This window comes from Ovis aries, chromosome 9, assembly GCF_016772045.2.
Source record: "Ovis aries strain OAR_USU_Benz2616 breed Rambouillet chromosome 9, ARS-UI_Ramb_v3.0, whole genome shotgun sequence".
Classification (NCBI taxonomy): domain Eukaryota; kingdom Metazoa; phylum Chordata; class Mammalia; order Artiodactyla; family Bovidae; genus Ovis; species Ovis aries.
Genome location: NC_056062.1, coordinates 34,386,236 through 34,412,289, shown reverse-complemented (window position 1 = coordinate 34,412,289; position 26,054 = coordinate 34,386,236). Strand labels below are relative to the sequence as shown.

General features: G+C 39.9%; 1 protein-coding gene across 2 annotated transcripts in view; it reads left to right on the top strand.

The window, feature by feature from the left end:
* Positions 1-5,380: 5,380 nt before the first annotated feature.
* Positions 5,381-26,054, top strand: part of ST18 (ST18 C2H2C-type zinc finger transcription factor) — a 262,346-nt gene continuing 241,672 nt past the window's right edge. For both annotated transcript variants that reach the window (XM_060393402.1, XM_060393403.1), the window contains exon 1: positions 5,381-5,476. The gene's annotated coding sequence lies outside the window, so the exon portion shown is untranslated. The remainder of the gene's footprint in view (positions 5,477-26,054) is intronic.

Genomic DNA, 26,054 nt, shown 5'->3' with positions numbered 1-26,054 from the left:
AAAATGCATAACAATTAAATATGGCTTCTTAGGTGGCTTAAATGGTAGAGGATCTACCTGCCAATGTGGGAGACCTTGTTTCAATCCCTGGGTTGAGAAGATCCCCTGGAGAAGGGAATGGCTACCCTCTACAGTTTTCTCACCTGGAGAATCCCATGGATAGACGACCCTGGCAGGCTACAGTCCATGATGCCACAAAGAGTTGGACATGACTGAATGACTGAGCACGCACGCATTTCAATTAAATGAATTAAAGAAATGAAGATTGGGTTGGGGTGAAATTTTAAGCTTTCAATAGATATTTATTCTGAAACGTGAACATGGGAATCCAGATGCCTGGGGAACGAGAGGACACTGCCTGGACCTACCTCCTAGGAATCCTGAGTGAACAGGCAGCCCCAGGTGGGCAGAATTCAGCTTCTGTTCAGTTGCCTGAATGCAGTGCAAGAGTCAGGGCTTTAGAAATCCTCTCCCGCAGCTGGTGGCCAGGTGCCTTCAGAAGTAATTAAACACCCCTCCCTTCAGCAGCAGAAACCCCTTCCTTGAAAACAATGCCAGGCTCTTGGAAAAGAAACACTGAGAGGAGGAGAGAAGATAAAGGACCCCGATGAGGTAGGTTTCCTTGAACAAAAGTGGGATGCGCTGGGGTTTGGTGACCTCTGTCTCAGGCTGAGATGCCCTGAGGGATTCTTCCTGTGAGGACATACACCCGTGGTGATCATTCACGCTGCAGACCTGGCGGGCACTGCACGGCTGTGATCTTAGAGCACAATGAGAGTTTACGAGCCTGGCACACTCTTCAGTTGTGGACTTTACCTAAGTCAACAAAGCCATCTGTCTGGTCCAGAGTTTTCTTTTGTTTTGTACTGAGGTAGCTTCTTAGGAAAATGGCTAAGTTTTCAGCTATTTTAGGAGAAACAAACATTGGCTTGCTTTTTCCTTTGTTGTCTTTAAGGAAAAGAACCCCTTCGTGCATTGGAGAAGGGAATGGCACCCCACTCCAGTGTTCTTGCCTGGAGAATCCCAGGGATGGAGGAGCCTGGTGGGCCGCCGTCTATGGGGTCGCACAGAGTCAGACACGACTGGAGTGGCTTAGCAGCAGCAGCAGTAGTAGCAGCAACCCCTTTAAAATAAAAGAGTAAAGAAGAATCTACAGGATTCAAGTCAGCAGAGTGGACCTTTATTTTAAAGAAAAATTCTATGGTGGTTTGAGGATTTTTAAGAAATTTCATTGAGATTTTGAACTGTGGTATAACCTAATGGGACTAAGAAAAATGATTTAAAATCATACGTTTATAGAAACATGTGATTATAGAAAGTCATGTTATATATAATTTCTCTATCTATAAACTTTATAAACTGATATAACCACAATTAAACACTCTGCACTGCAAATTAAAAATTTCTCTCCCTGGGCTAATGCATTTTAAATTTCCTTAAGTCATTTTGTGACCTGACTGAGAGGTTTTCTCACACTTTTTAGTTTTACAGTCACCTAGTCATCCCCATTGAGGGTATGTGTCATCACAGGCTGAGACCATAAATCAAATATGGGAAGCTGTGGTAAGCTGCTCAAATGAAAACCAAGACAGTTTTCATTTTCAGATTGAAATTAGCTTATGTGAAATTTTGATTTAAAATCATAAAGAACTATTTTTTTTTTTAGCTCAGGAAAATTCAAGCTTCAAAGTTGTTATGAAAACTTAATTTCTTTGGGAGATTAAATTATCCAGATAACATAAGGCTCTTAAAGTAAAATGGCAAAAAAAAAATTATTAACAAACGTACTTTTGGATAGATACAGATTGTTAGTCAGACTAAGATTTTTAGATATCCAATTTCTTGATCAAATGAAAGTGACAACTAGACAATTTGGTAACTTACCTAAGTTATTTAAATTTCGTCAGCATCCAAAGAGACAGAATATTCAACCCAAAAGATGTAGGATAGTATAAGAGAACTGGGATGAAGATGTATTACTGTGAAAACTGCCCCAAAATTTCCATGTCCTATCCTTTGTCACTGAGGAGCTTTAAATGCTAAGAGCCACGAGGTGTGGGGTTGAATAGCCCAGTCCAAAACGTCGTCAACACTGAACCACTTCCTCCATCGCATTTCACTTCTTTATCTTGATGAGTAATTTAAAAATCTTGAAAATATATCTACCTCCTGGATAGAGACTTAGGTCCGGCAAGAGTAACGAACCTAAACAGCATCTTTCATTGACAAAATGCACAGGAGGTGGTGGACTGAGTTAGAATTCTACCTTTAAGTATTTATGCTACTTGAGTCATGTTGAGATTGTTGTTCTAAATGTTGTTTCTGGGTTTAATAGAGGTTTCAGAAGCCAAAGGGTCTATGTTGACTTCGGACAGCATCACTCATTTCACAAGCTCATTTTAAGCAGCTTCTGTGTAGTGGGAGCAAGTTTGCAAATGTATTGAGTATCTATAGCATTTTAACAAATCAGGGAGAGCATAACATAGGCTATATTTTGTTATCTGTGCAAATCAGCAGCAATTTTACCAAATATTAAAACATTTTTTCACAGTCTCAAAAGATCAGGTACATTGTTTCATGTTTAAGTTGTTTACATTTATTTAGGTGTCATTATGTTAGTTTCCATACTTCCTTACAGGGAGGACCATTTCAAAATGTCACTGTCAAAGTAGTCATTGTCTAGAATTCTCTTGAGCCAAATAAAAAAATGATGAAGGCTCATTTTGCCTATCGGATTGAATATTTATTTTCCTGCTTATGACGTTCCTAGCCATGTAGCTGAAAGGATAACTTTGTGCACATAAACCAATGCAAAGTTGCTCATGCAAATGTTTTTGTAATTGCTGGAGTCTGTCTCTGGCTGATTTGACTGCTATTTTGGATTTTTTTTTCCCTGTTCTGTTTTATTGATGCACTTGCGTTCCAAGTAAATTTCCAAAAGTCAAATACGTTTCAGGTTTAACACACCTCAAAGTATTTTTCTTTGATTCCAAAATAACATATCCACCAAAAAATTCTATTCTGAGTGATTCTTCAGAGATATTTCAGATAGCATTCAGAATTTCAAGCCACATTTCAGAATTTATGAAGTCTGTGAACTGATTTGAATCTCTGCCGTGTGCTATAAAAGTTGACCTTTAAAGTTTTACAAATGCTTGGTTATTCTTCTGCTCTTTCTGAACATTGCTTGAAGCAGAAGTAAGGCATTTTCAAGAAAGAGTCTAACCAAAGTGTTTTGAAAGAGATCCTTATCTTTTATTCTTATTTATGTTATTTCTATAGCAACCAGTGTGCCAGGGTATTTGCTTTTCAAATATATTTGGTTACAGGTATTAATATGCCCCAGAGCTGGTACAAACTGTTTAATCCTAGAACTAACCATGAACACCTGTCCTGAACTTTAACGGTAATAACTACATTGTTAGTTTTTAGAATTCATAAGCAGGACAATAAGAAATTGCTATTTGAATAGAGGAAAAAATGAGTTGCTGTATTTTTGGTAAACAAATCTTGCTTCTGAATGAAAGCTGCACCAGCATAAGGCTGAGACTGGTGGTACATATTTTCCCATTGCCATTTTCCTAGGGATTACGTATTTTACGTTTGTTCAGTACTGATGGTAATCTAATTAGAAGACCCCAGACTGAATTCTTTGGTTTGGCTTTTAAGGACCTTGCAGTTCATTTGCTTGTTATTACTATTGTATTTAAAATCAGAATCTACACTATTTTTGAAGAGTAAATTTAACATAGTTTTCATTTGTGCATCTTAGAGTCTTTAAAAAAGTAGTCAATTTCCTTAAAGATGTCAGTATTTGCCACTTACTCCTTTGTGCGCACGTACAACTGGGGCTGGGTTTAAAAAAAACAATGTGCTTTAAAAACCAAAAAATTAAGGGAAGACTCATCTTTAACTTTTTTTCCTTCTAAGAAACTCCTTGCATATTTTGCTCGACTTGCATTGTGGTTAATAATCTTTATTTACAAAGTCAAATTAATCCACAGACATAAGCCTGAATCTTTTACACAGCAAAGGAATTTTTTAAGACCTTAATTTTCTCTCTTGATTATTCTTTTAACTATAGTACAACTATATCGATCCTTTTTCCTTTCCCTAATCTCTTTTAAAAATTTTATTTTTATTTTATTGGAGAATAATTGATTTACAATGTTGTATTAGCTTTGTGTGTACAGCAAAGTGATTCAGTATATATATATATATATGTATTTTCAGGTTTTTCCCTTATAGGTTTATTACAAAGTACTGAGTATAGTTCTCTGTGCTATACAGTATGTCCTTGTTGTTTGTCTATTTTATATATATTAGGGTGTGTGTATGTTAATCCCAAGCTCCTAGTTTATTCCTCCCGGCTTTCCCTTTCAGTAGCCATAAATTTGTTTTCTATGTCTGTGAGTCTATTTATGTTTTGTATATAAGTTCATTTGTATCTTTTTTTTAATTCTACCTGTATGTGATTTTATATGATGTTTGTCTTTCTCTGACTTACTTCACTCAGTATGATCACTTCTAGGTCCGTCCATGTTATTGCAAATGGCATCATTTCATTCATTTTTGAAGATGAGAAGGATTTCTGTACTAATCCCAATGGGACATGGTTAAAACTAGTTTGAAAAATATTGAACCCAGAGACAGCATTATGATAATTGAGCATGGATTTTGTTTCTTTGTTGCTGTTATTTTGTGTTTAGCTTTTCCATAAACATTGATTTCTAAAATAAAACTCATTCTAGTTCATTTGTGTGCTAGATATTTAAAGTCAGTAATATATGTGTGAATTTTGCTTTTTTAATAGTAGGTTAAATAACTAAAGGTAATATAAAAACTAATGCTGTGTCAAATACTTCACCAAATAGTGCTTTATAAATAAACCTTCCTAGATTCCTTTTTTTCCCCTGATGGTCTTTGCTGCCCTTCCCTCCCCCAAGAAGTCTCTACTCTGAAGCTGGGGAAGGGGTACCATGGGTGCTTACTGACATCCCACTCTCTGGATTTTCATTTGCTGTTTATACTATTGACCAATAACACCTTCTGATGAAATAGGTGATTCTAATGGCACAGATATAAAGAGCAATTGAATGTCTTCACTGCTCTATAAAATAATATAATAGTCACTTAGAACTTTTACAGTAATTAATGAAAGATGTCCAGCTTTTCACCAAAGCATGTTACTTACTTTCTGACTGTGTCTCATGAAGAACTGAATGCAAACTACCCGCCCATGATAAATAAATCTGTGTACATTAGCATGGAGGTTTTGAATACGAACAAACAGGGAAAAAGGAGAAGTTGCTGCAGGACTGAAGTTGGAGTCACGTGACTTCAAAGTTTGTGGAAAGTTTTTCCCCTTTTTTTGTGTTCTGTGTGTGCGTCAAGGATCCAGAGGTGAGTCCTTCAAAGTTGTCAACTTCGTTTCTCCTCAGCTGGTTTGGAGCTGCCTTTCCACCTGCTTTCACAAGTAAGATTTTTTAAACAGTTTTAAAAAGACTGATACTCTGACTTTTTCCTTCAGAATTTAGATGGAAATGTAGCTGTGGTTTCCTTGTTAAGAATCTTTCTTTTTCTGCCTTTAAATTTCTTTCTGACCTAAGTTTATTGGGACATTTAAAATTTTTATTGCATGGGTGAAAAAAAAAAAAAGGTCTTTCTTTGTAGTGTAAGATGATTGATGATTGGTGGGCTATGCTGTGTGGTGTTTGACTAGTTTGTGCTGAGTTTTAAAGGGAACGTAATAGTCACTACCTTGTTCTGTCTCACCTTGTGCTGTTTACACTTGGTAACTGAACCTGGAAGAAAATTGCTTGATGTGTCCATAAAAGCATGTACTCAAGCTCATTACCCAATCCACACTGGGCGCTGGGGATGGGAGAGCAGGTCCAAAATGTGGCTACTCTTATTAAATTAGGAAATATATTTTTCCAAACGCCAGTGAGTCACTCCCCTCTCGGGAACTGCACTGTGTTACTCACCAGCACATCAGCCACAGGCTTCCTAAAGTCCTGAGACAGTGCCCGAGTCATTGCCCCCAGGAGCCGCACCGGGCTGGCACCCTCCTCCCACCTCCCCCAGGACTGGTGCTGGAAACAGAGACCCTTATGACCTCCCGGTCACGGGCCTCTTAACACGTGTCCTTGGGAGTCTCACGGATTTGTATTTTGGCCACTCACCTAAATTTAAGAACCTCATGGGACAAATACTGTCTTGACTTCTTTAAAAGTGTTTTTCTATCGCTAGCTGCCCTGAAGTGGTGCTCTGTTGCATGAAAAACAGACATTCAAAGCATTCCTGCTAAAGGAGTGAGGTTAAATGTCTCTTTATTTGTAGACAATTCATGTAGTTTTCTGATATCATCAATGCTCTTATGAGTTTTATGTATTAATTTTTGACTCTCATGGTAAATAGCTGTCCCATAATCCACATAAAGTTTATAATAAAAATATCTTCTGTCTCCTATGGAAGGAAAGGTGTGACGTGACTGCTGTTTATCTAAAATAGTGACTCACAAAACTAGTTGGTAAAGAGCACTGTGGGGTATGATCACTCACTTTCATTACTAGTAAACCTTAATTCATTCTTTTTTTTTTTTCCATTTGTTATGGAGAACAGTAGATTAATGGTTGCCCAATAAAAAAGTGTGCATGCTCAGTCGTGGCTGACTCTTTGTGACCGCCAGGCTCCTCTGTCCATGGAATTCCCCAGGCAAGAATACTGGAGTGGGTTTCCATGCCCTCCTCTAGGGGATCTTCCCAACCCAGGGATTGCACCCAGGTCTCCTGCGCTGCAGGCAGATTCTTTACCACTGGGCTTCCCCCTAACCATTGGACCGCCACAGAATTACCTGTGTCTGCTACTAATATTTTGATAAGGATGCTTTTAGGTGTTTGAAAGTCTGATTTGATCCCAGGATCCATGTATCTCCCAGTCAGTGAACATTTTTTCCCCCCGAGTAGCAGCCAGGAGAAAAGCCTCACTTTTTGTTGAGAGGTGAGAATTCTGTCTGAACAATGAGGTGCCTAGAGCTGGTGCAGATCTGATTGTGTGTCTTTCCTGAACGGGAGGCGGAAGCAAGGTCATCTGAGGAGGGCCCAAAGTCTCTTTAGAAAAATCTGTCCGCATGGCAAGGCTCTGAGACTTTTGTCACATAGAACATGGTCACAGACGTGTTATCTCTCTTCTGCCACTGAGTTATTCAGATTTTCTGTTTCATTTTTTGTCAGTTTTTAGAGAATGTATTTTTCAAAGAAATTTTCTGTTTAATCTATATTTTCATATTTAGTGGCATAAACTTGTTCACAATGTTATTATTGTTTAATGTTTGTAGTAAGTATATCAACCTCTTTTTCCATTGTGATGATTATAACTTTTATTCTTTCTTTTTTTTTTTCTTTTTTCAATCTAGTGTATCAATTTTCCTGGTCTTTCCAAAGAACCATCTTTTAACTTTGCTAATTTTCTCTCTTTAAAAAAATTTATTGATTTCTGTTCTTCATTTACTTCATTTTTCTTATTTACACTGGGCTTACTTTTATTTTTTAAATTCATAAAGTGGAAACTTAGTCACTGATTTAGAAGTTTCTTCTTTTTAATATAGGCATGTAAAGCTATAAATTTCTCTCAAAACACTTTAGTTGCATCTCACCAATTTTTATGTTATATTTTTAATTCTGATTTTCTAATTTCCTTTATGATTTCTTCTTTGATCAATGTGCTGTTTAACTGCTAAAAATGTGAAGATTTCCTAATTATCTTATTGATTTCCAATTATATTCCACTGTGGTCACACAACATTCTCTTTGGGACTTTAAACCTTTTAAATCTGTTTAGACTTGTTTTATGGCCCTACATATGGTCTATTTTTTTCACGTACTGTGTGCACTTAAAAGGAATGTGTATTCCATAATTGTGCTATAAATATCAGTCAGAACATATGGTTGGTATAATCTTCAGTCACCTGTGTACCTACATTTTGTCTAACTGTTTTTATCAATTTGCAAGAGAAGAGTACTAAACATGTTAAGTATAGTTATATATAGGATGGCTTCCCAGGTGGAGCTAATAAAGAACCTGCCTGCCAATGCAGGAGCTGTAAGAGACTCAGGTTCAGTCCCTGGGTTGGGAAGATCCCCGGGAGGAAGGCATGGCAACCCACTCCAGTATTCTTGCCTGGAGAATCCCAAGGACAGAGAAGCCTGGTGGGCCATGGTCCATGGGGGTCACAGGGAGTTGTACACGACTGAACATGAGCATCTCTGTCAATACTTTCTGTCTTTTGAAGTCTGTTTAATCTGGTGTTAATATATAGTCATTTCAACTTTCTTATACTTATTGTTTATATGGGATGTCTTTTTTTATCCCTTGACATTTAACCTGACTGGGTCTTTATTTTAATAGATGCTTCTTGAGATATATAATTGGTCTTGCTATTTTTGTTGTCTGACAATTTCTGCCTTTTTGTTGCAATGCTTAATCCAGTAACTTTAAATGCAATTATAACCACATCACTATTAATAATGTATTATTTAATCTTCTATGTTTTCTATTCCTTTGTTATTCCTTCCTTGCTTTCCTTTGGGCTTTTGCATATTTGTCAGTTTCCATTTTAATATGCCTTCAATACTGTTTTTCTTAGATCAGCATTTTTCCTAATTAAGTGTATCTTGACTGGTTGAAATATGTTTCCATTTTTTTTCCTCTCAAGAACACATCAAGAATATACTTTCTAAGCCTTTTCTTTTATCAAAATATTCATTCTGTGCAAATCAGTGATTTTTAGTACATTCACAAAGTTGCACAGTCATCTAAGTTGCACAGCATTATCTAAGACTATTTAAAGTGCCACTTAGATTTACTATAGAATGATAAAGAATAAAACAATAGAATGATCTAGAATAAGCAATGTTTGCAGCCATTTTTAGTCATAGTAAGAATAAACATTTATTTCATAGTTTTGGCTCTGCCACCACACATCACACAAAGATGTGTGACTTTGGATCAATAACAATATTTTTTTCTGAATATCCAATTTCTTTTAAAATAATCTAAGACTGTTTAACTGCAGAACATTTCTAGCAACCCCTAAAAACACCCTGTGCCTAACTGTAGCCACTCTGTGTTCTCCCTGCCCTCAGTCTCTGGTGACCTACAACTTAGTTTCTGTCCCTACAGATTTCCCTGTTCTGAACACTGGGCAAGAATGGAATCATGTAATATATGACCTTTTATATCTGGTTTCTCTCACTCAGCATAATGTTTGCAAGACTTACCCATGTTGTAGCATGTATGAATGCTTCATTCTTTTTTATGGCTGAGTAATATTTCATTGTAGGAAAAAATGCATCTTGATTTCCTTTCATCTATTGATAGACATTGAGCTTTACGCTTTTTGGCCATTTTAGATAATGCTGTCATGAACATTTATGTACAAGTGTTTTTGTGTATATGTGTTTTCATTTCTCTTCGGTGTGTGTATAGGAGTGGAGTTGCTGGGTTGCAAGCCTGTCCTTACCAGATAAGACAGATAATAATAGTACTTGGGGTTATAACATTATTTTTTAAAAACAAAGTGCATATCTTTCTGTAATCAGTATCTCCCTACATAGATGTATAGAGAGTTTTTTCGTTATCACAAATTCAGGGACCCTCCAGTGGTGTGGTCTTGGGGAGAAAAGAGGTTTCGATGTGCCTGCAAATAGTCCTCTATCCAGAAGCCTTTGTGTTGAGTTGTGTGTTCACGTGTATGTGCTTTCAATTCACTTTCATCAACCTTACTTTCAAAGTGGAAAAATAAGTCTTTTTCATGAGACGTCTTCTAAGATTCTGGCACTTGATTTTGGAAATAGCATTAGTTAGTGTGTGGGTGGGTGTGTGTGTGCACAGGAGTGCCTGCTCAGTCACTCGGCCATGTCTGACTCTTTGAAACCCAGTGGACTGTAGACCACCAGGCTCCTCTGTCCATGGGGCCTCCCCGGTAACAATATTGGAGCGCGTTCCCATTCCTTCCTCTGTGAATCTTCCCAACCCGCATCTCCTGCATTGGTAGGTAGATTCTTTACTGCCAGCGTCACCTGGGAAGCCATACATATATTTGTGTGTATATATATATATATATTTTTTTCTGTAGTTATTTTATGGGAAGTTGAAAGAAACTGTGATGGGGCAGATGCCATTGGAGATAAGTGTTTGGGTTCCTCTTTTTTTCTGAGGTTAGTCCATGTTCTGAGTCAAATAGTGAACCTATACTTGCACGGTTAAGAAGGATCTCAACAAATTGACCCTTCAGAGCCTCATATTCAGAGCCTAGACCTCAGACAATGTTGTAGAAGGCAATTTTCACAGATATTTGTCTGACGCTGTAAGGGGGCATCATCTTGGGACCCTTTCAATGATAGTTGACCTGAGAGTCTTTTTAAGAATTAAAAAATATATATTTATTTGTCTGCGCTGGCTCTTAGTTGAAGCATACAAGATATTTTAGCTGTGGTGTGTGGGTCTAGTTCCCTGATCAGGGATCAGGGCCCTGTATTGAGAGTGCGGAGTCTTAGCACTGGACTGCCAGGCGTGTCCCAACCTTAGCTTTTAAAATTCTCCTAAATAAGCCTCCATGATGGAATGCGAGTCTGCCATTAAACACAGTTGAAAACAATACATTCATTAAAAGGATGGCAAGGAACAGAGTCAGAGTCAGTGCATTATAGCATTCTGCCGGAGATGGAGTGGAAACACTCGGGAGGGACAGAGCTCTGGAGCTCTGGAGGCTGACTTTTGGGAGGACGTCAGCTGTTGGCTCTCAATTCTCAATTAGTCTGAAATAATACATTCCTATTTAAATTTACTGGGCTTTATTATTTTTGCTTTTCCAATAAAAGTATTAAAAAATATTTTCCTTTATTACGTTGAAAAAGTGAAAGTGTTAGTCACTCAGTCGTGTCCAATTCTTTGCAACCCCATGGACTGCAGCCTGTCAGACTCTTCTGTCTATGGGATTTTCCAGGTAAGAATACCAGAATGGGTTGCCATGCCTTCCTCCAGGGGATCTTCCCAACCCAGGGATCCCCTGTATTGCAGGCAGATTCTTTACCATCTGAGCCACCAGGGAAGCCATATAGGTCAGAGGTAACTGCCATAAAAAGAAAATGCATTTTGGTCTTTGCCACAGTATTCTGTATCAGATGCAGTGTAATCTATATTTAGAATCACTAGAATGTGAGCCCCTTGAGGAAAGTTTAATCTATGTTCGTCTGTGTCTTCAGGGCTTGGTGTATTGCCTGCTCATTCCATCTTAATCAGCATTTACTAATCAGCATTTACTAATCAGCATTTACTCACAACTAGCCAGTCTCTCCTGTAGGCCCTGGGGAGAAGGTTGTCAAGACAGTCATAAGATAGTCACACTCAGACCAGGGAACAGACAGGGAAGACTTCCTGGAGGAAGCGCCGCTTGTGAAATCTGAAGTTTATGTGCAGGGGTCTGTCTGGTGAAAGGGGGCAGGGAAGCTGTCTCAGACCAAAGGGAGGGCATGATGAGGGTCAGCAGGCTTAGGAAGGGGGTGGGAGGTCCTGTGCAATGGGAAGAGGAAGTGGTGACGGTAGGAGGGAAGAGCCCTGAGCTGGGGGAGAAGGCAGTGTTTTAGGTAGAAGCAAGAGCAGGTGAAAGGGTTTAATCTGGGGAGTGATGGAATCTATCTAGCATTTTAAGAAAAGCCCGCTCTGTTGTGGGGGGACAGTTAGTTGGGGGTACGTGGGTGCTCATTTGTTGGGACTGTGGCTAAAACTCCGTGACAGCAGGAGGCACGAAGAATGGACAGGGAGGGGGATATTTCGAGACATTCTTATTGGAAATAGCAGAGCAAAGCTAGTTATGGCCCCCAAACTAATAGAAGCAAGAAAAAGTTGTAAACAAAGCGGAAAATCTCATTTTTCATAACCTTAAGTCCTAAGTGATGAAAACATCTGCCAAAAGCTCGGGCAGAATGAAGAGAGACACAGGGAGTGGAAACATATTTCTGAAAGTTCGTGTCAGGACACATTTTCTGGCAAGTGGTGGCACAAATCCGACGGATATAATCCATGACTCCTTCCATGGACCAGCAGTGTCGGGGTCCCTGGAATCTGCTGGTTTCATGACCCCCCTGCACCACCCAAAGTGGAGGGGGCCTGGGAAGTCAGAGACCCCAAAGATGTCTTTATAAGGTTCTTTTATAAGGTTCTGAGGGGTCAATCAGCTTTCACAGTGCATGCATTAGGCATTTATACGTGTCAAGTTCAAGGCCTATGCATCGAGGCACGTGGGACTTCCCTGGGGTAAGCAGCCTACTGTCACCATGGTGGGTGGGTAGGGGAAAGGGCAGGTCCTCTAACTGAGGCTTCCTGTTGCCTGAGGCCACTCTCTTATTTTTCCTCTCAAAGCAAACAGCTTGGCTAGGAGTAATGTATCCCATAAACTGAACAAAAACTGGACAATAACCTAGCCTGAGACTTAGATACCAAAGGACAAAAAAGTATAAATTTACAAAACAAAAACCATTTCAGGAACATGTATGAAAGAAAGCTGCTAAAGTATAAATACTTGATAGATCTCTGTAACATAGAAAAATTATGTTTGTCCTTATTTAGTAAGATGAGATGCTGAAACAGTGGAAGAAAATATGGAATGAGCTGGGAGAGTTTGGGAGAGAATGGGAACTTAAAAAGAAATACTAGAAATGGGAATTCCATGTATAAGTCAGAAGAATTTGACACTTTTGATCTTGCAGTTATGGTCATGGAGGACAGATGTTAATAAACACACTAACATGAGCAATAACAATTTTAAAAGTTTGGACACAAATTGAATGATGTGGAGCAAAAAAGAACTCTGAAGACAAGATTCTTTAAAAAATCAACACAAAGAGCATTCAAATACACAAGAAATCACCCTTAATTTAAAAAGTCCAAGGGCTCCTCAATGTTGGAAGCAAAATAACAATGCCATCTGTCCCCAGAGAAGGGACTTGCCAGCACCAGACCTGGGGCAAGCTCCCTGATTCTCTGCATCTCATTTTCTTCCTGTTTAAACTGGAAATCAGAGTGGTACCTTCATCTCCAGGTTTGGAAAGCCAAGCTTGTTAATTTAAGGAAAGTGCTGAGATTAGTGTCTGGAGCAGAGCGTGTCCTGCACTCTTCTTTCTTCTTCTCAGCTTTCTCTTCCTTTTTTTTTCGTTCTTAACCTTTTTATTACTGTTACTGTTTACCGAGTTCCCAGAAGATTGGGCCAAGAAAAGAAACAAGCTATAAAAAGATTGGAAGGAAGTGAGAAAATGGCCATTATTTGCTGCTGACTTGATCTACTTAGGAAAATCAAGTATAAAATTGAGCCAGATTTCCAGACACAAATGAACATACAAAATTCTATCATGATCTTCCATACCACTATTGATCAACTAGAAGAGGAACTGAGGTGCTTTCAATTAAAATAGCAAGAAAACTATGGAGTTTATGGAAAATTACCTAGCAAAGAACAAATCATGTCTTCGGGGGAAAATTGAAAACTATCTTAAAACACTTTAGAAAGACTCAGAAGAGATTTATAGTATACTCGTGTATAGGATAATTAATAATGGTAGAAATGTTAGTTTTTCCAAATTAATTTATGCATTCTATTCAGTTTCAAATAAAATCCCAGCAGATACCTGAGGACACCAGGAACATTGATTCTAAAATTTATATGAACCAATAAGGGCCCCAAAAAGGCGAGACAAAAGTTAGTGTTTAAAGCTCATTAATCAAACAACAGACTTAAGCATAAAACTATTTAAAAGAAATACAGCCCATGGGGTCGCAAAGAGTCGGACACGACTGAGCGACTGAACTGAATGGACATAAGATAATGGTTTATTTAACCAAAATTAGGGAGGGGTGAGAGGAAAGATGGAGGAATTATAATATGCAAAATTACTGATTTTTCAAGGTGAATCTAATGCTGGAAAGTCCAGAAATAGATCTCAGTCATGGATTATTGTACCTTCAAACAATGAAGAACTAGAATTAGGCCATGTGAACAAGCTGGGGAAGGGACGGGAAGGAAGTGGTGGTCATTCAGCAGAATTTCAGAAACCCTGATTTCAAGGTTGCTGCCCACTTTCCAGATCTATACATGGAGATAATAGGAAATTTAACCTGCTCACAGCCCTTCAGGGATTGGGGACTGTTTCCTAAGGTGAGTGCCTCTGCATCTTGTAAAATGTAACACCCTCTTGACTTGGGGCTTCTGGTGTGCAGCAGACAGAAGACCTTCTGGTCGCCAAGCAGTTCCTGCCCCCAAAGGCTCGAAACACAATAAACCAGGAGGCAGGTGCCTGAAGAGTAACGATGTTTTCTTCTGGGACAGCAGGATAGGAAGAAGAAAGGGGCTGTGAGAAAAGACAAGACATATAAAAATGCTCTCTGATTTCTAGGTTTGATACGTGTACTAATTCACTCAAGTATTTCTCGGGTAGGCCTTTCAGCTGGGTTGCAGACTGGGGAGCTTTGTCTGGGTGCGTTCAGGGCTTGGGTTATCCAACCCCTGGGTGAGCTCTCATTTAGTTCCTTTGGGACTCTGCGTTACCAGATCAAGGACAAGTGACTGTCTAATGCTTGTGCTCAGTCATGCCTGACTCCTTGTGATCCCATGGACGATAGCCCACCAGGTTCTTCTGTTCATAGGATTCTCCAGGCAGGAATACTAGAGTGGGTTGCCATTCCCTTCTCCAGGGGACCTTCCTACACTGCAGGCAGATTCTTTACCCTCTGAGTTGCCAGGGAAGCCGTCAAGGGCAAGAGGTCCGATCAAACATGAATTTCAGATAAACAAAGAATCATTTTGTTAAATTCAGTATGTTCCATAAAGTATCTGAGATATACTAAAAAAAATTTATTGATTATCTGAAATTCATATTGAACTGGTGTCCTGTATCATTATTTGCTAAATATGGGCAACTTCATCTGAGGTAAATGAGAAGCTGCCAGAGGGGACAAAAAAGAAAGGACTTCTCTTTAAGAAAAGTGAGCAGTACTTTCTGAAGCTAATCAAAACTGTGAGATGCTTTGGGAAGATTCTTTCTTGGAAACAAATGAGATCTGGGTTACATAACCATGATCTCTTCCCACTTGGTCTCAGACGCTTCTTGTAACCATGACATCATCCTACCTGATCTCAGGTGCCTCACGTAACCATATGTATCCATGATGATGGAGTGGGTGTTTTTCACAATTTCACAAGCTGCCTTATCTTCTCTGCAAAGCACGTGCATCTGCACCTTCAAATTTCTGCTCTTTGGCCCATTGACTATCTTCTTTAATCAATGGAACAAGTGGGTCTAGCCAGATTCTCTTTTCTCACTGAGGAGGGACGGTCTCCGTGTGTTCTTATGTCAACCCGGCATGTGTCAGGAACCGGAGGGGGTGACTGGATGGACCACAGAGATGGTGATCCAAATGCAGGATAAAACCCTTCAGTGAAAGTACAGGCTTTTGTGGAGGGAGGGTTTAGCCTGTTTGGGGGTGGCCCTGATACATTTCAGCATCTCTCCTTCTTCCTTGTGTGGCTTTGCGCTGGTGCCTGGCTAAGTTGCTGTTATTGACGCTCTACATCTTGAAATTCAAGAAGCACAATTTTCAGCAAATAAATCTTTGGGGCAAATCCATTACGTGGAGAATTGCTTCCGCTTCCTCTCACTGTCCCTGAAAATAAAGGAAAAGGTCAACTATCTTCTTCACAAAGTAATTTTGAGGATGAAATAATATCTATTAAATTGCTTTGTGAGCAAAGCTGATGGTTGTTCTGTGAGTTGAATAAGGACATTATTAAGTTTTGTTAAGATTTCATAAAGATTTTGCCACATTTTTATAGCCCTAATATAAGTAATTATTAATTGCTTTAGTAGTTTAGAATTAACAGCAGTTCTTAAGACCACTGTGAGTCTCAGTGAAATGGTATTCTATTTAGAAAGGAAAGAAACATTTGTGTATGCACAGGGACAAACTGATCTGAGATTAAAAATTCAGATTTTATTTTTTACCTTAAGGACAAAATTTATCCTTGGCTTGCTCTTTGAGAAATAGAGTCAATATTTTCCCAAGTTGATCAAAATGATCAGATGCTTTGGGAATATATTTTTCTGGAGATGAATAAAATTTGGACTCTGTGAACACAAAGTCATCCTGCTTGATCTTGGGCACATTTGTAGTTCTGCGGCAATTTATTTTTGTCTGGAATGAAATGCTAACTAAGAAGGAATCAGTGTGGGAAGCAAGTGGAATAAAACCAGGACTTAGAAAGTGACATTCTCTGATTTATTTAAATATACTCACAAGTGTTAATAACTTCCAGGTATTGGTCTGTAAACATTTGTTATCCATACTGCAGCTTTCCAATTCTGTATTGTCACCAGGATGTTGTTCCAAAGTGGAATTCCAGTCATGTCATCCCTCTGGGTCAGTTCTTCCCTTCCACAACATGCCCTAAGGCTGGAAACTGGAGTGCCCGCCAGGTACTGACCCTGCCCTCTTCTTCCTCATCCCTGAGGCTCCATCCTCACCCCTGGGGACCCTCATGCTGGTTTTCTATTTCTTGACAGCTACACAGAACCACACAGATGACCTCCATCTGAACAACTGCAATGGTCTATTCCCGGTCCTTCATATTTCTATCAGAAAAACAGCACTGGTGATCACTATCTTTTTCATCGACCTTAAATCTTTCGAGGATCTCGTCCCATCTCATGGCTTGAAATATCATCTATAGATCCTTGGCTCCTAAGTTTATGTTTACAACCTGAACCCTTCCCCTAAACTCTAGGTTCATGCACCCAGCATCCATTGTGATATTTCTATTTGGATGACAATGATGAAAGATATCTACAGTTAGCAGGTCCAACACTGAGCTTCTGATTTCTAATTGTTCTCTCCAAAATTTTGTCCTCGTTTGATTCCTACACCAGTGAGTGATCACTCTCCTAGTTTCTCAGGGTCAGTATCGGGGGTCATGCTTCACTGCCCTCTGCTCTTACATCTCAATATCCGAACCATCCTTGAAGCTGGTCAGTGTTGCCTTCAGAGGCACCACGTCCCATCACTTGGTCCAGGCACTGTCACTGCTCTCTAGCCTCCCACCTACCTCTGCCCCCTGGGTGGGCTCTACCGACCGCAGCCAGAGTGACTCCTGCAACCAAATGACAATCAGATCCAATGTCTCTCTGCTCAAACTTTCAGTCATGCTCCAGTTCCTTAGAAGGAACATGTCCAGTATGATTGCCCTCCTCTATTCTCTGACTTCTCTCTCTCCCCTAATTTACCAAGTTTCTAGCCATGTCTTTTAAGATTTAATTTTATTGAGCTATAACTGACATGCAGCACTGTATAAGTTTAAGGTGCAGAGCATAATGGCTTGACATAGTATAGTGCAATGATGACCACAACAGCCCTGGAGAACATCCATTACCTCATATAGTTTCCCAGAGATGTTTTCCTCTTGTGCTGGTAACTTTTAGGATTTATTCTCTTAGAGGCATTCAGATGTACCCACATAGCAGTGTTAACCATGGTCCTCATGTTGTATATTACCTCTTGAGGACTTATTTACCTTGTTCAGTCACTGAGTCCTGTTCACTCTTTGCAACCCCAGTAACTGCAGCATGCCAGGCTTCTTGGTCCTTCACTATCTTTTTATCTTATAATTACCTTGCAAGTTGATGCCTTTTGAACACCTTCATTCAAAACTCACATCCCACCTATGGTTATCACAAATCTGACCTCTTAGATTCCACATATGAGAAAAATAATGTGGTATTTTTCTTCTGATTTATTTCACTTCACCTGATGTCCTCAAGATCCAATCATGTTGGCAGGATTTTCTTCTTTTTGATGGCTGAGTAATATTCCATTGCTTACACGGATCACATTTCCTTTATCCATTCATTCATCTGTGGACCCTGATGCTGTTTCCATGCCTTGGCTATATAAATATTGCTGTGATAAACATGGGCATCTCTTCAATGTAGTGATTTTGTTCCCTTTAGATAAATATCCAGAAGTGGACTTGCTGATCAGGTGGTAGTTTTACTTTTAATTTCTCAAACATGTCAGCAAGCTCTCACTCCCAGACGTCCCTGTACCTGCAGTAAGTTCTTTACCCCAGTGGCCCCAGCTCTCTCCTGCCAAGGAGAGGAGGGTGGGATCAGGGGGCACTGGGGAGATGAATTCCCTCCAGGAGGCTAGTGCGGCTGCAACATAAGACTTGGGAACTTGTAAGATGTTAACTTCCTGTTAACAGCATCCTCGTTGCTGGAGGTAGAGACCATGGCTCCTCTTGGTGGGGGTGGGGGAGCAGGCAGGGTGGGGGAGCAGTCAGGTTGGAGGAGGGAGGCAGAGCCAGTGGGGTTTGCTGATGCCTTGGGTTGAGGTTTAAGGGAGATAAAACAAAGATGACAGGAAAGGTTTAGGACAGTGGAATTGCTTTTCCTGGAATGAGGAAAACTCAGGGAGGAGGGGTGTCTGGATCAGGAGTGGGAATTGGGCTTATTCAGGTAAAAATGTCAATCAATTATTCCAGTAGAGATATTCAGCCAAGATGTAAAGTGTAGACATATTCAAAAATATGATCTTAAATGCCTTTTCCTGTCTGACATTTCCATGTGGTTAATAAATACATTTGGACCTCACATTCATTTGCCTGGAAAATTGTCTTCAATGTGACTCATAAGACGTGCATGTCCTGTGGGCTCTTATGAGACTAACAACCACACAGCAGCCTTGGGCCGGGCTGTTCACAAGGAACAATGGTGAGCAAGATGACTCTGCATCCCCTGCTGCCCCATACACCAGGAGGAGCCCACAAGGGGCTTTTATTCTAAAGAGACTAGGTGGGCATAAAGAATGTGCCCCCCAAACAGCTTTATAGTCCTGGAAAGTGGTGGGCATTGGAGGGTTTGCTCCAGTCCTCATCTCGGGAGACATGAGTGGGTTTCAGTTTTGATTTAAGGTTCCTCATTATATTAATAGTTCATTGGTTTTACACTTGACACTTGGAGGAAGAGATCTTCTGTGTCAGGGTCTACAGTGGCTACTCTTTGGATCTATCATCTGGGAGGCAGTGAGCAAGGGAACAGCAGCAGGAAAAAGCAGAGACGTGCACATTATTATTATTTTTTAATGGCGATGCGTTATGCTGACTGAGCCCTTTCAGTCTTGCTCTGAATCAGGAGAGACACCAGGATTTGGGAGCATCTCAGGGTCTTATGAACAATGTTCATCAGTAAATCAGTAAAACCCTGTGTGATGCATGAGAGGAAGGTGAGGTAAGAAGCTGCTTGAAATGGTAAGGCTGCTTCCCCATTTTCTGAAAGCCTCTGAAACAAGTTTTGGTACAAACCAGAGAATATTCTTTATTTCCAAGTAAAATTTAAAAAAATCACCTCCTCCACAGAATTATTTTCCCTGCAAATATTTCTTTTCTCTTTTAGGAAGAGGAATGGTCAAGGTTACTGATTAAGCTAGTTAATTGAATAAATCACTTTTGGTGGACTTTGGAATTATAACTTTAACCGCAAATAGTTCCCTGATCAGTGTAGCTTTTGACTGATTCCATATATCGAGGGATTGTGTTGATTTTTTAAAATAAAGTATTTAAAAAAGTACTTTATTACCAACTCAATGGACATGAATTTGAACTCCAGGAGTTGGTGATGGACAGGGAAGCCTGGCGTGCTGCAGTCCATGTTGTTGCAAGAGTTGGACACAACTGAATGACTGAACTGAATTTAAAAAATATTTATTTATTTATTTGGCTGTCAGGTATTAGCTGTGTCACGCTGGATCTTTCATTGCGGCACATGGGCTTTCTAGTTGTGGTGTGGGCTCAGGAGGTGTGGCACACGGGCTTAGTTGCTCTAGGGTAAGTGGGATCTTAGTTTCCCGACCAGGAATAGAGCTGGCATCCCCTGCATTGCAAGGTAGGCTCTTAACCAGTGGACCACAGGAAAGTCCTGTGTTGACTTCTCTAAAGTGTGAGGATGAGAAGCAGGGCGGGACTCAGCTTTACCAGCCTCTCTGTTGCTTCCCTCTCAAAGCCAAAATGACAATATTTTTGTACTTGGGATTAATTTTTATTTGAAATCTAGTTCTGAAATAAAGAAGAGGGGCAGTTTGCTTCCACTTTGAGAAATTTGGTGAAGGTTAAGTTATCCGAGATTCAAGCCAAGCCGTATTAGACATGGCTATTCAATGGATAGACATGGTCTCCATTAAACTTTTTTCTGCCAATTGCTATTTTCCACCTACAATTTCTCGCAGATGATTTCTTGGAGGCCCTGATTGTGGCTTCTGTTAAATTCTTTGAAACTCAGGCTTTTAATCCTACTCTTTACAAATTGTTTTAAAAGTACTGATCTAATTAAGCAAACTGATGCAAATATCACTTGCCAAAACCAAATTCTTCTTGTCTAATGGACACTCTTTGCTCACATCATAACTTTAATTAAACTCGTGGATTCTGACATGCATCGGCAAGTGTGTCTCGATCTTTGTAGCATCCCTATCCGTGAACTTGGAGGGTGACTAGGGTTCCTGGCACAGGAGTGGGTCCAAAGGTCTAGCCTGAAAGTATCATTGAAGTGAAGTGAAGAAAAGTGAAGCGAAGTTGCTCAGTCGTGTCCGACTCTTCGCGACCCCATGGACTATAGCCTACCAGGCTCCTCCCTCCATGGGATTCTGCAGGCGAGAGTACTGGAGTGGGGTGCCATTTCCTTCTCCAGGGGATCTTCCCGACCCAGCGATCAAACCCGGGTCTCTTGCATTCCAGGCAGATGCTTTAACCTCTGAGCCACCAGGAAAGTATCATTAATAGCGTGCTTTTTTGTTTGTTTGTGGAGTCACTGGAGAGTTTTTGTGTTTATGGACAAAAATGGTCCAATGACATGTATTTAATGGTTAGAATGATACACTGAGAAATGATCACAGTGGTATCCTTTATATCCACCTGGTGTATATTTTGTTTTAGATTTGGTGTTTTCTGACCACCAGAAATCCTACATGGGACTTTTGTATCTCTACCTTTTCTCACTAAATTATGTTCCTGTTTCCCTCTAGATTGTTGAATATAAGAAACATTTAAAATAGCTACTTCAGTGTTCTTATTTGCTAATGGCTTCATCTCTGACATTTCTGAATCTGTTCTTCTCTTTCATCTCTTTATCCTTGTTCCTTTTGTGCCTGATAATTCTGCCCCCCCCCCCAGATTTATTGGTATGACTGTGCATATATAAGGTGCACAACATGACATTTTGATGTATACATTGTAGAATGATTGCACCATCAAGTTAATTAACATATTCATCACCTCAAGTAGTTACCTTGTTTTCTCTCCTGGGGTGAGAACTCTCGGGATCTCCTGTGCTGGCACTGTTCAGCTGTATATTAACTGTATATTAGCTCTAGTCCCCAGGCTGTACACTAGGCCTCCAGAGTTCCTCATCATATAACTAAATAGGCCCTTTGACCAACATCTCTCCATTTCCCCAACCCCAGCCTCTGGTAGCTCTGTTACTCTCTGTTACTATGGGTTCAAGTTTTTTAGATTCCACAAATACTTAAGACCATGCAGAATTTGTCTATCTGTGCATGGCTCATTTCACTTATCGGAATGTCCTCCAGGTGCATTCATGTTATCACGAATGGCACGATTTCCTTTCTTTTAAGGCTGAATAAGATTCCATTGTGTATGTATATATATCACAGTTTTAATCCATTCATTCCTTGTGTTTTCCTTGTCTTGAGTTCTGTGGATAGCACTGCAGTGAACACAGGAGTGCCCTTATCTCTTTGAGATACTGATTTCATTTCCTTTGAATACAGAACAACAGGTGGAATTTCTGGATCATGTGGTAGCTTTATTTTTTAATTTTCTGAGGAACCTCCACACTGTTTTCCATAGTGGCTGCCCACAATTTACATTCCCACCAACAGTGCACAAGGGCTCCCTTTCTTCACATCATCACCAAGACTTTCACCTCTTGGTGTTTGATAATAGTAATTCCAACAGATGGGAGGTGGCATCTCATTGTGGTTTTGATCTGCATTTCCGGGATGATTAGTGATGCTGAGCACCTTTTCATGTACCTGTTGGTCATTTACATGTTTTCTTTGCAAAATTGTTCCTTCAGATCATTCACCTATTTTAAAATCAGGTTATTAATTATTTTTGCTATTGAGTTACTGAGTTCCGTACATGTTTTGGATATTAACACCTTATCTCATACCTAACTTGTAAATATCTTCATCCACTCTGTGTGTGGTCTATTCACTCTGTCGATTGCTTCCTTTGCTGGGCAAAGGAAATTCTGCCATTTGTGACAGCATGGATGAACTTGGAGGACATTACGATAAGTGAGATAGCGTTTTAACTTGATGTTGTCCCACTTGTTTATTTTTGCTTTTGTCTGTACTTTTGGCGTTGAGTCCAAAAAATCACTGATTGAGAAGACAAATAGCAAGATTTATCTTTTGTTGTTTACTAAGGGTTATACAATTTCAGATCTTACATTTAAATCTTTTATTTTGAGTTGATTTTTGTGTATGGTATAAGACAAGGGTCTGTTGTTAATCAGTTACTAGGTCATGTCTGACTCTTTGCAACCCCATGAACTGCAGTATGCCAGGCTTCCCTGTCCTTTGATATCTCCCAAAGTTTGCTCAAACTCATGCCCATTGAGTTGGTGATACTGTCTTACCTCTGTTGCCCCATTCTCCTCTTGCCCTCAATCTTTCTCAGCATCAGGGTCTTTTCCAATGAGTTAATTCTTCCCATCAGGTGGCCAAAGTATTGAAGCTTGAGCTTCAGTGTCAGTTCTTCTGATGAATACTCAGGATTGATTTTCTTTAGGATTGACTGGTTTGATCTCCTTGCTGTCCAAGGGATTCTCAAGAGTCTTCTCCAGCACCACAGCTTGAAAGCATCAATTCTTCAGTGCTCAGCCTACTCTATGGTCCAAGTCTCACATCCACACATGTGGAAAAATCATTGCTTTGACTATACCACCTTTGTTGGCAAAGTGATGTCTGTGCTTTTCAATATGCTGTAGGGTTTACTTTAATTGTTTTGCATGTGAATATCCAATTTTCCTGACATCATTTATTAGAGTCACCTTTTCTCATTGTGTATTCTTGACAGATTTGCCAAATGTAGCTGACTGTATATGTCAACTAATAATATAATATGTAGTATGTATATGCACTCTCTGTTCCATTCCATTGCTCTATGTGTCCTTTTTTACACCAATACCATACTGATTACAAGGTGTTCCCTCTCTTTCTCTGTTTATAAGGATGGTAATCCTGTCATGAGGACCTGCCTTCATGAGCTCACCTAATTGCCTCCCAGAGGCCCCACCTCCAAACATAGTGGCATCTGGGTTACAGCTCCATCGTGTGAACTTTGGGGGGAATGAAACAGTTTTCAGTCCATGGCACTGAACTTCTCATCTTAAAAAGAATTTAGACTCTAAATGTGTTGAGAGTAGAAACAGGTGCTTAGTCCAGGGTGTGGCACAGAGGAGGTCTTTGATTGATAAACAAAGACTATGAAATCAATCCTCAGTTCTTCATTAGAGACAAATAACATGCTTCACTCAGTTAAAGGCATGCTGTTACCTGAGCCAAATTTCTATCTGTAATCCTAATGATAAAATACAGGTTGGATGTTCCTATGGCCCAAATGTGGCATCAGGGTCTTCACACTTATCCACTCATTTGAAAGCAGTGCTGTTAGGATTCTGTCTCATAGACGAGAACCCTGAGCATGGGCCCCCAGAACCTGAGTCCAACCTCCACCAGTCTGATCTGAGAGGTTTATTTGTCTCACATACACCTTGAGATAAGTGACCTTGGTCTTTCCTTCCAGAATTCTGAATTAAAATGGTTCTCTACACTTTTAGGGGTCTCCCTGATGGCTCAGACAGGAAAGCATCTGCCTGCAATGCAGGAGACCCGGGTTCGATTCCTGGGTCGGGAAGATCCCCTGGAGAAGGAAATGGCAATCCACTCCAGCACTCTTGCCTGGAAAGCCCCATGGACAGAGGAGCCTGATAGGCTACAGGCCATGGGGTTGCAAAGAGCTGGACATGACTGAGCGACTTCACTTCTCTATACTTTTAATGCAGAGTCATCTTTCAGTGCTCAGATGCTCCATGTTAGTGCCACATGGCAATTCCTCCTGTTTTGAGTGATTTTATCACCTTTGAAAAATCACTCTATTTTGAGCTATGCAGGACATTCAGGTGTGATTACAGAGCACGCTGCATTTTGCATCAACCGTCCCTCATGTGCATCATCTCCACCTTGGCTTGTGGCATCATTTTTTAAAAAAAAATCTGTGCAAATCACGAGTTAAGGGAAGTGCTATTAAAAATCATGCTCCATAAACCAAAGCATTTAAAAAAATAATTTGCTCCATTTCAGAGAGGTCCAGCTTATCAAACGCGAGGGCGGCAATTAATGCCTATTGTCCGGATGGTCCCCAAATGATTACAGGCTCCCGGGAGGGAGAAATTTGAAGTGGCCACATTTGGTACCAGGTGTTTGAGTGAAGGGTGCTATTTGTCTTGAGATGTAATTGGTGTCAGCCCCGCAATGAAGAGGTTTAAACTTTATGCCTCGGCTATTATCACAAGGCCAGCCCAGCCCTTTCATCAGACTCTGGCTCCATCACCATCTCTAACAGTCATTGCTCACTGGGAGTTATCAATAAGATGAGAGCTATTGTCAGAATCCAAAATTACGGACTCGGCCCTGGAAGTTGAACAGCTGCAGGCTTACTCATTCAGCAAGACCCTGGTGTGTATGGATTGCAGTAATATGTGACTGTAGGTACGGTACACTATGTACATACACGCAAAGATGATTTTTTAAATAGGTTTTTAAGAAATCAGTCAGCTGTATCTGGAGGTAGAAATCATTGTTTCAGTGGAAACTATGTGAATTGGCTACCACCTTCTATTAAAAAAATGCCATATAAAGAAAAGAAATGGGTAATTTAAAACCTAGAATTCAGGATTTCCCTAGTGGTCCAGTCATTAAGACTCCACGCTTTCACTGCAGGGGGTACAAATTCGATCCCTGTTCAGGAGAACTAAGATCCCACAAGCTGAGTGGCACAGCCAAAAAGTAAAAAATGAAAATAAAATAAAGATCCAATAAAAAAAAACCTAGAAGTCATAAATAACATTATTATACTAAGTTTATGTGTTACATATAAATGAGGACTAATAATTGGAGATTTCAAACTTTGAGCCATTACAAAGTGAGTCAAATTTTGAAGAAAATAATATGCAATTGTATCAATATTTCTTCAGCTAATCTCTCAGTCACATTTCACCATTTTTAGTTTTCTAACACAGTATGAGAATCTGGAAGGTATTTATTACATATCTGTTAGTCCATGGACTAATTGTGATGATAAAGATTTCCTCACTATATGGGTCATTTGAAAACTTTGCTTAAACTCTATGGCTCATGAAGCCCCCTTCTGGAAACCCTCTTTCTGTTTAAGATCACTTTCATAGCTCTCACTTAACTCAGTCTTCGCCATCTGTTCTTCCTTCATTCTAAATGCTAAAAGGAATTAATTCAAATGTGTCATAAAAGAGCTATTTTATGTTTTTAAATCCCCGTCTGCAGTTTAACACTAGGGCTGAATGTACATTGGCCATCTCCAAAAACATCTGGAGGAAAACATCTGTCTTATGACCTCTCACTTGGAACATTTCCCAGGGAAGAAAGGGAGTTGTCTCACATGGATATATTATCTTCTCTCACCCTGTTGAAAGTACACTGTCATCATTAAACTCATAAAGGAGGGGGGCCTTTCATATCAGGCTATCATAGCTTTTTATTTTAAAAAATGCTCCAGTTGATTCCCCCCCTGTTTATCTATTTATTATTTTTTTTAATTTGGCTGTGCCACAGGTGTGGGATCTTAGTTCCCCGACCTGGGATGAAATCTGCAGCCCCGATGGAAGCATAGAGTC